This window comes from Castor canadensis, chromosome 1 (assembly GCF_047511655.1).
Source record: "Castor canadensis chromosome 1, mCasCan1.hap1v2, whole genome shotgun sequence".
NCBI classification, from domain to species: Eukaryota; Metazoa; Chordata; class Mammalia; order Rodentia; family Castoridae; genus Castor; species Castor canadensis.
The window spans coordinates 33671881-33686382 of record NC_133386.1 but is presented as its reverse complement, the minus strand read 5'-3'; the positions used below and the strand labels follow the sequence as shown (position 1 = coordinate 33686382).

Genomic DNA, 14502 nt, shown 5'->3' with positions numbered 1-14502 from the left:
TTGCAATTCTCCTTAAATTTGAATCCAAAATATTCACTAAGAATTTTACTTGAGATCAAAGTGAGAATTAACACTGGATAACAAGTTCACACATTTCTGGTCTAATATCAACCTTTATAAAGATGAAATTACTCTACAAAATTCTACATTATAGCTTAAGGGATGCCTCATTTTGCATTCCTACTTTCTCAGGGCAGGTGTCTACAGTCAGTAGACTTTTTAATATTTTAAATATTCTTTAATATATCATGCAAGCTTATGAGTGGAAGATAAGTTCCCCAACTCAAAGCTAAAGTGGCAACAGTGTATCCATTAAAATAAAAAGGAAGATCACATATTGTGGAGAGCCGATTCTGAGAAGCCTATGAAAACCTGACATAAGCACAGCTGTGTTCAATGATCTACAGGCTGAGTAGAAGACAGCCAGAGGCAAAATGCAGCACAGCTGCTTTTTCTAAGTTGTTTACATTTAGAGAAGTAGGAATGCAGGTTTCTCTTGTTACAATGTCACTCCCCTTCTGGAGAACTGTTGCTCCACCTCCTTGTTTATCACTGGATATAAAAGACTGGCTGAAGGAGGACAGAAGGTTTTTTGATGGGGATTTTGATTGGCTGCCTGAGGCCTGCTTGTGAGACTGCTGCTGAATGATGCAGTGGTTGCTGCTGCTGAGTTATGCTAGAGATTAGAGGAAACATGGGACAGTGCAAGTCTAAGGACCAAGACTTTAAGAGTTATGCTAATGCAGTTTTTAGACGCGGCTGCTGTTGTTTGTCTGCAAGTCTGAGCACCGAGACTTTAAAGGGAACACGGAACAGTGCAAGTCTGAGGGCCAAGACTTTAAGAGAGGTTAAAGAAAACATGGGACAGTGTGAGTCTAAGGAAAGGACTTTAAAGAATAGAAAACAAGCAAGTTTTTAAAGAATTTAAAGGAGTAAGACCTTAAAGAATAGAGAAGAAAAGAAGCAATGAGGCTGTTGTGCGTCTCTATCCCAGCGCCCAGCATACCTGGCCCCAACTTTCTGCATGTCTATCTTCTATTGTTTGTCCTTTCTGCATCTCCAGTTGCCCCCAATAAGGTCAGAAGTACCAGGAGCTTGAGAAAGCTTACTCCAACATATCAATGGAACCATTTATCCTGCATTTCAGTAGAGAATATTCATACTTCACAGTATGGAAAATCTATCCCTTCAAATCATAACATTCACAGAGCAGCAGTACTTTAGAGATGTCTTGTGTTAGAAGCTTTTGAAACGACCTAAGGGTTCCCAATCATAACAAACTTATTTGCCCTGAACATAACACATATTTTCCTATCTACAATTTATCTGTACATAGTCATATGAGTGTATGCATATGCCCTTTGTCATAATATTAAGGAAAATAATATAGTAAAATTTTATGCATTTCAATGAGTGTTTAGACACTGAAAGAGATAAAGTGGTCAACTATTTATATCTGCTTATAATAAATTTAGATTTGTAAAAATATAAAATTAGAAAACATTCTTTACAAGAAATACAGAAAACAGGACAAAGGGATACGTAGTCCATGGGTTGGGATAAGCAGAAGTGAGATTTATTTGTCAATGACATCCTTTAGGAATAGCAACTGAGTCATTGTAAAGTCATGTGGAACACTGGATAATTCTTTGTTCAGCAGGGCTGTCCTGTAATTGTATGACATCTAACACAACTGGAATCTGCCTGCAAACAGTGCAACAGTAGAAAACACCTTCAGATTTTCAAATCTCTTTTAGACGGCAAGACAGCCCCCACTGAGAAGTACTGATCTAGTTCAACTCTTACCTACCACCCCATTTTGCCTTTGAGAACAAGAACCCCTCAGAGGTTAAGTAATTATACTCATAGCAGATTGCTGACAATGACATGGCTGGTTTCAGAAACAAGTCTCATCACCACACACACACACACACACACACACACACACACACACACACTTCTTCCCTACCCTGCCCGACCACATTTTTCACCCCTGCCCTCTGCAATTATCACCCTACAAATTTAGACATCTGCATCCCTCTAACCCATCTCTCAAACATTCTTTCCTGGTTGTGTAGGTCGATGACTCTCCACTGCACATCAGTCTCACTCACATGCACACAGACCAAGCCTTATTAACTCAAATCGCAAAGACGCCTAATTCAGTATTCCCTTTCCTGAACCACAACCAGCCTCCCTTCCTGTCCTTGGGATTATCCTATTTCCAACCAGTCCATTCTGTCGTTTCCTTCCTCCTCATAGCCAACTCTCTAAGCACCCAGAATAACTAAATCAACACTACCCCTTTAGCATTGCCCACAAGTGTGTTCTGAGTCTTGGCTAACCCCCCACTTGTCAGCATTTGCCCCATCCTCACTGAACTGAGGTGTCAGTTATGTTAAATTCAGTATGTAAGCAGACTTGGGATACTTCACATAATTAACTATGGCATATTTCTATTCAGTGTAGTTCAAGCTACTTGAAAAGTTCTTTCAATATGCCAAGCAAATTCTTAATCTGATCTACCTATGGTAAACACTTTTGCTTTTACGTTATTGAGGTAGTAAATTATGAGGATGATCTTTTCAGTAACGTCTCTGTTCATGCATTGTGTTTAAGTGAAATGCTCTTTCTAAAATCAGTTTCTTCCTCAAAGTCTGGTTCCTGCTAATAGCCTCAATAAAGCTTTCAGGTTCTTAGTCTGTACTGATCTCTGATTTCTCACATAATGACAGACTTGGGGAGATAAAAGAAATCTTTAGATCACCTGGTAAAGTGATTTTTTTTTTTTTTTTTTTTTTTTACAGATCAAGGAAGGTCTGGTGACACAGAGAGGAGCACAGAGTCTTTGGGGAGGTAACTGGTTGCACACAAGGCTGCATCAGGTCTCTTACCTTCTGCTCCCTTTCTTTCAAATACACAGGTGAGTCATTTCTCATAATATTTATATCAGAATAGTTTCCATAAAAAATATGCTTTTGCATAAATTTTAGAAAGATAATATGCTGTGCTTCATATTCAGTTCTCAAAAATGGAAATTTTTCCCTTGCTACATATTTTCATATGAAATAGAAACTTAATACAGTTCTTTTGTCCTTATTAATTCTGATTTTCCCTCTGAGGTCAAGAATCATCTCCAGCTTGCTTCTCAGGACAAAGTGGTTATGCCTCCCAAAAAATGTCTTAAATATTTTACTATTTATTTTTAGATGGGGTTTTACTATGTTGCCAAGTGGTCTCAAACTCATTAACTTAAGATCCTCCTGGCCCAGCTTCCCAAGTGCTGATAAGACATGAACATACCACCTCTCCAGCTCCAAAAAGTCTTAAATGAAAAAGCCAAATTACTGTGCAAATGGAAATTTTTAAGTTTTAATGGAGGTTTTTGGTTTCAAATCAGGTTTATTTTACAGATGTTTTTCTTTTTTGTGCTTGCAATAGCATGAGGATAGGCTAAAGAAAATCATAATATCTAATTTGAAATCATTTCTTAATCTTCTAAAATGTACCTTGCAAGCCTTAAGTATTGTTGATTAGTCAAAATGACTGTAGAATGTATAATTCTATAAGCTCACAATATCTGTCTGTCTGCCTCCTACTTCTTCATTTTCATCCATTTAGATGGTAAAGGTCTTTAATGAACAGATTAGACTATTCCCAGGCTTTTCATTCACTTATTTTCACTCTTTGCTTCTTTTAAATTAACATGTCATCAGTTAACCCTTTTTAATAAAATCCTTAGAGAAGACCATTCTCAAAATCCAGAATGTCAACACATTTCACACCTGCAGGTATATATTACTGTGTAGAATGGACTTCACCAGCCTTGAAAATCTGATCTTCTAAGTTATTTTATACTCTGTTTTATATACAAACACAATGTATTAAAAGGAACGTGGACATATGATCAAAAATCTACTCAACTAAAGGACAAAATAGGAAAAAGGTTCAAAGATACTGGTTCAAGTTTCAATCTCTTAAGCTTTAGACCACAGAGGGTCAGATCTCTCTCTCTCTCTCTCTCTCTCTCTCTCTCTCTCTCACACACACACACACACACACACACACACATGTGCACGCAAACACATACACACAGAGCCTTCTCTTTGAAAAAGGTGATACTGATTTGTTTTGAGCTGCTTCCCAACTCTGTCTGAAGCTTTTACTCTCCCTCCATCATTAAGGAAATATTTTTATAGATGTTTTATATCCTGCCCAAAATTTCATTTAAATATCTGTCTAGGTTGAAGATTTGTAAGAGACCATGGGCTGCAACTCTGGTTCTATCAGTAGCTCTTTAATCTTGGAAATATCATTTAACCTCTCTGGCCTACTTACTTGTAATCAAGGTGGGAGAGAATGGGAACATGGTGTCTGATTAAGTCTCACAATTCTGTGGTTCTAGGAAATTACATGAAATGTACTGAATTACTTTCCTGTAACATGACTAAATGAAATTCCTCAACAGAGGAATTTCCTGAGCTAAACTATGAGTTTGTAACATCACCTCTTATCGACATTAAAGGAAGTCAATTTAATATATAACTGATTCACTCATTTTCATAATGGGTTGTCAATACTTTTCATTTAAAATGTTTTTTGACAAAACTGCTACTAAGAACGCAAAACAGTCAAGAGAGAACAAAATAACCATAAAATGATATCAGTGATTCATGGAGTTCTCACCATCTGCCAGGGACTCCTTTCAACATTTGCACAGGTAATTTTACATTTACTCCTCACAATCACCTTACCTTCTCCATCTGTCAGTTGGGAAGCAGAGCAACAAGTGTGAAGTTTTGTGCCCAAGGTCATACCATTAGTCAGGAGCTAGTCTTAAACTCTGGGCAATGAACCTTCAGCTCACTTAGTGGAGAATCCCTTCACCTTACAGACTCTGATAAAGAGGTCAAATGGAAACAGGAAGGTTGGTGTAGTCTGAAGTCTAATACTAACCAGCTAACTAACCCCAAAATTCATTTTCCACAGCTACTAATGGAGGGGAGTATGGCATATGGGAACAGCTTTTTTTTTTTTTTTTTTTTTTTGTTATGGTGGTACTAGGGTTTGAACTCAAGGCCTCAGATTTTCAAGGCAAGCACTCTACCACTTAAGCCACACCCCTAGTCCTTTCTCCTTAAGTTTGTTTTCCACATAGGGTCTTGTGCTTTTGCCTGGTCCAGTCTCAGACCATGATCCTCTTACCTTGACCTCCCACTATTTGGTATTATAATGTGGAATGGTCATAAAAGCAGTTACCACAGACATCAGAAAAAGATACATTTCTCTCTGGGGCATGTCCTAGAGCCCATCTACTTACCTGTCCCCCATAAATGGATCTATAACAAAGGAAGCAACCCTGGTTCCCCACCAAAAGACTGTAATAATATCTGTGGGGATAAGAAGCAGACTTAATTGTTTTCCCTCACCCCTTCCTAAGAACCCATGTATTCAAGTCCCCTCCTTATGTAGGGACATACAAACCTGTGCTGTCTGTCAAACAACTGACAATTCCAGACCAACTCCCACTCCAAGTTTAGGTAATAACCATCTTACTTCACTCCACAACAAAAGGAGCAACTGAATCTCATGTAAGGATTGACCAATAAGTCACCAAGATCATTTAAATAGCAGTGCTATCTCTACTGAAAGTATAAAAAAGATCCACCTAAAAATCACAGCTGGTGTAACCCAGGTCAGGTGTAAATCAGGTCAGGTGTAACCTGACCTGACTCAGTATGACCCATCATAATGAGTGTCAGACTCATTCTTTGCTGGCTATATTCTTTGCTGAACAGTAAACAATATGGAAGAGTCTAGGGAGAGGCCATGATCAGCCAAGCTTGCTCACTTCTTACACCATTGGGCAGAGCTCTCGTAGTGGATGAAGAGAAAGGGACAAGAGCAGCCAGTGTCTTCTTAGGAATGAAAATGGTCAGGACTGTTTCTTTACCTTTCTGACCAGCCTAAAGGTTAGTGACCCACATGAGCTGCAGAGGGGATAACAGGACAAATACCATCACTCAAACCTACATCACAGGCTAATCCTTTAAGTAAGATTTAGCTATTGAATATTCATAAGTAGTTTGGATAAACTATCCATAATCAACCATTGACACCCTAAGGAGAGTGTGTTCTGACCCAATAGGTGGCTTCTTAGCCTTTCCACCTTTAGCATTTATAGTTCTCAGCCCATGGGAAAATTCCTTTTCCATCCTTGACAGAAATGGACAGAAAAGATTCAATTAATCCATAAGGTTTAACAGAAATACATACTAAGTCATAGACCCTCAACCTCAGGTTACCATGACAACACTGCTTAAAATGCCTGCAAAATAAACTGCATGCAGCAGGTACCAACTAACATACACCAAGAACCAAGGCTGTTTCTTCCATTGCCAGCTGAAAAAATGACCAGTCATTTTACCTCTCTGGGCCTCTGTTTTGTTATGCATAAAAGGAAGGAGTAAAGCCAAATGACACTTGAAGTCCTTTAAACACAAAACTTATGATTACAAGGGGAAAGTAATATTCTTGAAAATTATCTAAGAATCAGTGACTTATCTGAAAACATTTGTTTAAAGGAAGGAAAATATTCAACAATAACAACATTAAGTTCTTATATCACCCAATCTAGATAAAAGAAGTTGTAAGGCCAGATCTAAAACTGTAAATTAAGAGATTGTCAGAGTCCCATGCTGAAGGTCAAGTTTAAATAAGAAGTTACCTTTTATGGACTCATATAATCATCACTAACCTTTTTTGTTGTTCTTAACAAAAAAGCTAGCATTTTGCTATTGGGTAAACTCTTTGCTCAGCATGACAACTTTAAAAATTCTGGCTCTAAAAGAAATAAGGCACTGCTTTAAAGCATTAAGATTCTATCTCTTGGTTAGGTTTGTGAGTGTATTGGGCAAATTCCTGGAAATGCCCTATAATGGAATGTCAAAGCTTACAGAATATTCAATGACAGACACACAATAACAATAGCTAAACTATTTGTCAGAATTTTGTTACCTTGAAAGGCTCACTGACTGTTTTCCGGGCATACGTCCCCAGTCCTCTGGTCTTTTGGCAATGCCTTTCACAAGTCATTTCTTCCTAACTTCAGCTTTTCTTGTCAATGTAGAAACCTTTACTCCCAAACATCAGCATTCCCACCATCAGTAAACACTTAAGAATCCCACTCAGAAAATACTACTACTGTCCAATCTATGAGAAAATACTACTACTGTCCAATCTAATGTGTAAAGAGGGAAGAGAATGCAAGATAGCAACCCCTGAAAGGTAAAAATTCGAATGTGTATAGAAGTATCATTCTTTTTTATTAGTAAATTCGGTCTTACAATTCGACCAAGTAGAATTAAACCTGCTGTTGCAAGATGACATAAAGATGACTATGTGACTACAAGTATGCTAACTCACACCACGGGGAGCAACCTTCAAGCTGGGGTTCTTTCAAACTGTGCCCCAGGAAACCATGGGCATGGACCCTTTTGGGCCTTTGAGCAATGTTAACACAAAACATGAAATAAAATTCCACCTTACATCTCTGAGTATGTATTTGAACCAAAATGCATTATTGATTACAGAGCTGCAGTTCTCCATTGATCTCTTTTCTAAATGCACAGTGATATAACAGTTGGCCCAAGAAAGGCTGCATAGCTTTTCTTGCTCACATCTTACACAGTTGGTCAGCATGACATTGCTCAGACACAGACAACATACTCAACAGATGCAAAATGCAGAAGCTGTTGACTAAGTTCATGCAGCTACAAATGGTTAGCCATCACTGTGCACCAACCAGTCTCTTGTCTGGGTTCTGAGGATATAGTAGTGAATATAATAAAACTCTCCATCCTTCTGGAGATACAGCAGCCAAAGACATTGGTGTGTGAAGCAAAATCAGCTATAAAAGGTATCCAGGGCAAAACTACAGAAGTTTTGACATGGACTATACCATAGTTTATAATCCTCCTTCCAGCAATATGGGCACAGTGCCATGGTTCCCAATCTTGTCTACATTGGAACCACCCAGAAGCTGCACCAAAAAAACAAACAACTGATGCCTGTGATTCACCCAAGGACTGTGATTCATTTGTCCAGTGGTTTGAATTTGGGAATTTTTAATTTTTCTAAATTGAAAACTTTGAATCCAGATGTAAGATTCACATATATTCGTTAACGCACTGTAAAAATATTTCTAAGTGCTGAAATTTTCCACAAAAATTTCAGGAAACACCACTATCTTGATGCCTTAACTGTCTTAGACAAGATAATGTCCTCTATTCAAAATTCAACATATTCCAGGCAGAAAACTACTTTCACGTGATGAGAAATATCTAAGAGTTCAAGTGGCTTAAATTCCATTTATTAAAATAGTTTTGTTTTTGCTTATTTTAAAATGTGTTTTTTTAAAGTTGTGGTCCTCAGGCTCAACAACATCATTCTTGATTATCAGAATAATGTAGTACACTTCAAGCACAGAATGCATTTGAGATTTATCTATACTGATCATAGTAACACACTTTAAAGTAAAATTGTAACTAAATCCTTAATATATATTTGATTTGTCCTAATTTGCTTCTTTCTCCTAAGAGCTATAACAAAAATGTTCCAATTAATATTTATTACACAATCAGTCTACTTTAGTGCCATCTGTCATCTGGACAGTTATGATTCCTAAGGGAAATTGTAGTTATGATTCATTATTTATATCTCACCATCTTAATTTTTCCCCTCCTAGCAAGAACATTTAAAAAATTGTCAGAAAAATACTAGGACAACAGATTAGAGCCCCAGTTAGAAAAATCCTTATACTTAGGCATGTATTCATTTGGAAAATATTTACTAGAAGCCTACTGTGTGCCAACCCATGTGGAAACAATTATAAACAGCCAAACAGGATCTCAAATTCATGGTCATATTAGGATCACAGACAAGCATGCATGACACAATTAAGAGAGCTGTTTTTGAAAAGTTAATCTCTTAATCAGAATTCAAATAAACTAAACCAGGCTTACATTAAGTATATATAACAAGTAAATAAATCTTCCACAAAAATTAACTTTGGTGGTAGAGTCTCTTGACTGAGTTGGTTTCTGTTTTCTTTTTCTTTTTCTTTTCTCCAGGATTAGGTTTCATATGGGTGCTGAAACAAATTACCACAACACTGGTGGCTAAAATCAAAAGACATTTATTGTTTCATAGTTTGGAAGCTAAAAGTTCAAAATCAACATCACTACGACTGAAGCCAGGCATAGTGGTACAGGAGTATAGCTAGTTCGAGGCCAGTTTGAACTATGTAGCAAGACCTTGCCTTTAGAAAGAAACTCAAATAGAAACAAAACTACGAGGCTGTGCTCCCTCCAGAGTCCTAGAGGATCTGTTCCTGTTCTCTTCCAATATCTAGTGGCATTCCTTTACGGCCATATGACTCCAATCTTTGCTTCCATCCTCACATGCTATCTTCTCTATGTATGACAAATCTATTTCCTGTAAGAACACTTGTAATTGCATTTAGGGTCCAACTAGATGATACAGAATAATCTCCCATCTCAAAATCCTTAATCATATCTGCAAAGATCCCACCTTTCAAATAACTTGACATTCACAGGTTCCAGAGATTAAAATTTTTTAAGTCATTATCCAACTACCACACCCACACAGAAAATCAAACAGTGAAAAAGGATAATAGTAAAAAAAAATTCCACTCCACTAAGCCAGAGCACTTCAGTTCTGCTTCAAACACATTTGAAGAGTTCATCTACTTTTGAACAGGTGCCCAAATACAAGGTTCTTCACTCCTATGCTAGTTCATGAATTTATGGAGATAATTTCATTAAACAAGACTTAAAAAGTACTATACAAAGTAAAACTTGTATTTCCTTTTTACCTATCCTCTCTTCTTCCTCAGTCATAACCTCAAATTCCTTGCAAAACAGCCCCTGTAACTTTCACTTACCCATTTTAGAACTCTGACTTATGTCTCACAATATTAAGTACTGAAAGAACGAACCCAACAAATTCATCAAAGCAGTCCAACCCAGGGCCAGTTCTCAGGAGTCCTAAGCATCTGGACACAGCCAGAGCCTGGCCTGGTAGAACCCTGGAGCTGGATCCTTCCCAGCCTGTGGAACAGAAGAGTAACACGGCATTCACCTTGGGGACATTCTAGTTATAATAATCGCAAAAGTATGTCTTGGCCAGAGGTGCTAAGAAGCCAAAGACCAAAATTATACAGACAAGAAGAGTGGTATGGAGAAACGTCAAGATTCCAGTGAAAACCTGAAGAGCCATTGCCTCTCACACTTCAGCAATTACGAGAGTGTAGCCTCAGCCAAATCTTCCCTTTCTTCAGCAAATCACCTAAGTATAACCGTAACATGGAGCACCTAACCCTGACTTCCCTCCTTTTTCAGTCGCCTGGATATAGGAAATTGCTACCATTCTATAATTCGTTCAGCCAGTGATCATTTGCTACAACTCTTCCTCTGAGGTATTTCTTTTCTTTTTTCTTTTTTTTTTTTTTTACTGTACTGGGGTTTGAACTCAGGACCTATACCTTGAGCAACTCTACCAGCCCTTTTTTGGGAAAGGTTTTTTTGAGATAGGGTCTCTCAAACTATTTGCCTGGGCTGGCTTTGAACCATGATCCTCCTGATCTCTGCCTCCTGTAATCCTAGGTTTACAGGCATAAGCCACCAGCACCCAGCTAGAAGTATTTCTTAATATTGTTAATACTTACAGGTGTTCTCAAAAAAGAAAGAAAGAAAACATCTGGATGGATGTAGAAAATCGAATATGAATTGACAATTCAATAACTGGTTGCAGATAAGCCCCATCTAGTTTCTTCCCATTCGAGATTTCTAGTAGACTATGAATTTAATCCATAGTCTCTCAAGCAAAAATAAAAATACTTCCTCAGACATGCCAGTGAAAACATATTTCCATTTCATCTGGGTTACTGACTTTTTTTACCTTTATAAACAAAATGAATCAATTCATACATTTCATTTTTGCATGGAATTAAAATCCAGCAACATGAAGGCAAATGCAAAATAAAGAACAAACTAAAATCCACAGGACACTAGTTAAGGGTGTGTGATACAGGGCAAGCACTATGAGACAGGTCAAGGACATAAAACATTGAATTTCACCTTGTTCTCTAAGAGCACAGTGCACGAGCACACAGGTTAGGCAATGCATTATCTCCTCTTCCTCATTCACGGCCTGACTTTCATGAGGCAGAAGTACCAGGCAGCTACATAAAAACTCTATTGTTTTCTCTCTACTATATCTTATTACTCACTATCCTTCCATTCCAGTGAAAAGCCTGTGTTCTGCTACAGAGCTCATTTTAACTTATTAAATTTATAATTTAACAATTGTACCAATCAATCAACCATACTGTAATTACTGAATCATAGGATTTTTAAAAGGAAGGGTCATTGAAGTTTCAGTGTGTGAAAGCCGGCATTGCATCAGACCCCATCATGCTTTCCGAACAAAAGACCCACCATTTCTTCTCCCTCCCCCTAGACTGGACTGAACCAAAGAAGAACAGTACTGGTATCTGTATGAGGGCATGCCAGGACCCAAAAGCGATAACTCCAGCTTTGAAAAATAAAACAACCCATGCCATTTCTCTTTGCCAAGTCGTAATCCTGACATGACCACTGGAACACGCCTGCCTTATTTCCATGTGGCCTCAAGCTAGCTTCCCTTTCTGACAGACCCCAGAGCAAAAGATGAGGTGTTAGACTCAAAGAGCAGCATAGACCCAAAAGGAATCAAAATACAGTTGCAAACATCTCCTTAGGCATAGCAGGTGCCATTATCTGTGGACAGTGACTCAAACGAGGATTTCAGATACTGGTGTTAGCAAAATTTTAAAATTTTATTTAGTAAAATAAACTAAAAGCCTAGACACTTAAAGAAAGATCCGTATCCCAAAGGATCATCACAAAATCAGAAAACATTTGCTGTCTGTACACAGGATGGCTGGCATCAACTCCACGTTGAGATTCAGGAACAAATAATGCTTTTATGAGTTTATATTCTAGGATAGATACAGTAACTGGACACACATAGCTAAAAAGAAATGAGAGACTGAACAAAACACAAAACTATGGATTTTTGAAAAATTTGCACACATAATTATTTTTTATCAAAGCATTCCTATAAAATGCATTTTTACCAAGAGACATAGCTTGATAAGATTATATCTCATATTGACTGTGCCATTTCTCTCTCCTTGTTCAGCCTCTCCTTCCTTTTCTATGCTGTAGTTTCAAATACTTATACTCAGACTTACATACTTCAGGAAAAAATATTTGTACATTATTATTATCATTATTGTATTGCTGATCTTACACATGTAAATCAGGTACTCTACCAGCCCAGGGGGAAAAAAATCTTTCTTTAGAATTTGGGGTAGCAGTAAACATCACAGGTTTGAAATCTTTTCAGTTTGCCAATTTGCTTTTTGTTTTAATAAATAAACTACACAAATTGCATTAATTTCATTTCATTAAAACACCTGATCACGTAAAAGATTTTATGCTAGGTATGGTAGTATATACCTGTAATCCCAGCACTCAGGAGACTGAGGCAGGAAAATCACAACCCCAGCATAGACTACATTGCAAGACCCTCTCTCAAGGAAAGAAATAAGAAGAATTTGTAATCAAATTCATTCCACAATAAACAACTAATATAAGGTCCTGTCATATTTTAATGAGGAGTGTGAACTGTAAAGCAAGAATGATACCTACTAACAAGTAGAAGAGAAAAGCGCATGGATCAGCACGTCATGAGGGTTGAGGTCAGAAATGGCAAGGACATTCCTTATTTCACAGTTTTCTCCACAGCCAGCCAAATTTGCCTTTAACAAAGCAATAACAAAGAACCAAGACAGTAGCTCTGCCCTGAACGGGAGATGAGGCAGGCAAGCACACCACTAAGAATCAGAAAGTGATACAGGGATAACTGCAAAGAAATGCAGAGGGGTTGGCACAGGGGGCTTTTGCTAAGAAAGGAATGCTGAGAAAACACATGGGAGAAAATTGCTTTCTCGTTGTCGGTGTGTTGGAGATTGAACCTAGGGCCTTGCGCATGTGTACAAAAGCTCTACTGCTGAGCTATACCCCCAGCCTCAGAAAATTACTTTTTAGAGTGCAGATTAAAAAAGAGAAGGAGCAGAGGCCAAAAAACAGACCTTGACAGCAAGATGTGATTGAAGCACAGATTACACTTGAGTTGTGGCAGTTGAAAAATACAGATCTGTGAAATTTAGGGAGAGGAAAAAAAAGCAAGTCAGGCCTGAGCGAGATGTCAGTGATGACTCAGATGTCACAAGTGGAGAGCCAGCAGCAAGGCTGCCTGGGACAGGGGGGAAGTTGGAGAGGAAATGATGCAGGCAGTGCTAAGCAGCATTGTACATGGTGACATATCTGTGGTTTCCCCAGCAAAAATGCAGGAGTGAAACAAGCTGGGTTCTGCATTTGGTTAAAATTTAACCATGAGGACAGCAGCACAGGAACTATACAAAGTTGTGCTTTGTATTCCTAGATATGTAAGACTACATATCTAGGAATGTGTGTGCAAGAAAGAAATACTGAGAGAAAGCACAGGTCAATAGTAGCTAGCTCTCAAGTAGTATAAGTGACCTTTGTTTCCTCTTTGTCCTTTTATTTATTTACCCAAATTTTCTTTAAGGAGAATCCAATCTTGTTGGTAGAGGTTTTGAAATTTCATAACTGAGTGTGTCAGAATGCTGTGTACTCATTGACCCATTTCTGGGACACACATACTCAAGCACAAAACACACCTAGTTTGTCATGGAGCTTTCAGCACCCTGGGGGGTAACTCCAAAACATCCCCATTTATGATCCACAGAATTCCGTTGCGATCCTCACAGTCTGCTACTGATGACTTTCACGCATCCATCAGATGAATATAGATTGACCATACTTCAGCCCAATCAGAAAAGCCAAGAAACTTCAGTCCAATAAATAAGTTATTTAACCTAAATTCTGACACTATTACATGAAAGCTTTCCCTAAGATCTGTGAGGCATCCTCTAGAACTACAGAGGACATCAGCACTAAGATCTTCTAATATTAAATATGATACTTCACAGTCATAATGAAGTGGAATGAGTGCTTCCAAAGTAAAGTGAGAGCTGAGCATGGTGGCTCATGCCTGTAATCCCAGTACTCAGGAGGCTGAAAGAGAAAGATTGAGACAAGCCTGGGTTACATAGACTATGCTAACATGTTTGAGATCCTTTGGTATAGTTTTTCCATATTCAAAAACACAAGGCTGCTATTTTCCTGTCCTACTTCCTCTTATTTTACCCTCTGACCACACAGAGATTAATATAGTTGGTATTGTAGTTCCTCAAAACTAACAGCAACCCAAAACAGAGGTCCAGCTGGCTTTTTTCTTACTGTGTCATGTCCTTAGTTCCCCCAGGACATTGAGGAAACTTTGTTACTC

At 38.1% G+C, this 14502-nt stretch overlaps 1 protein-coding gene across 2 annotated transcripts in view; it reads right to left on the bottom strand.

Annotated features, from left to right (window-relative positions):
- Arhgap18 (Rho GTPase activating protein 18) overlaps nt 1-14502 on the bottom strand; it is a 179745-nt gene that overhangs the window by 83428 nt on the left and 81815 nt on the right. The window lies entirely within an intron of this gene.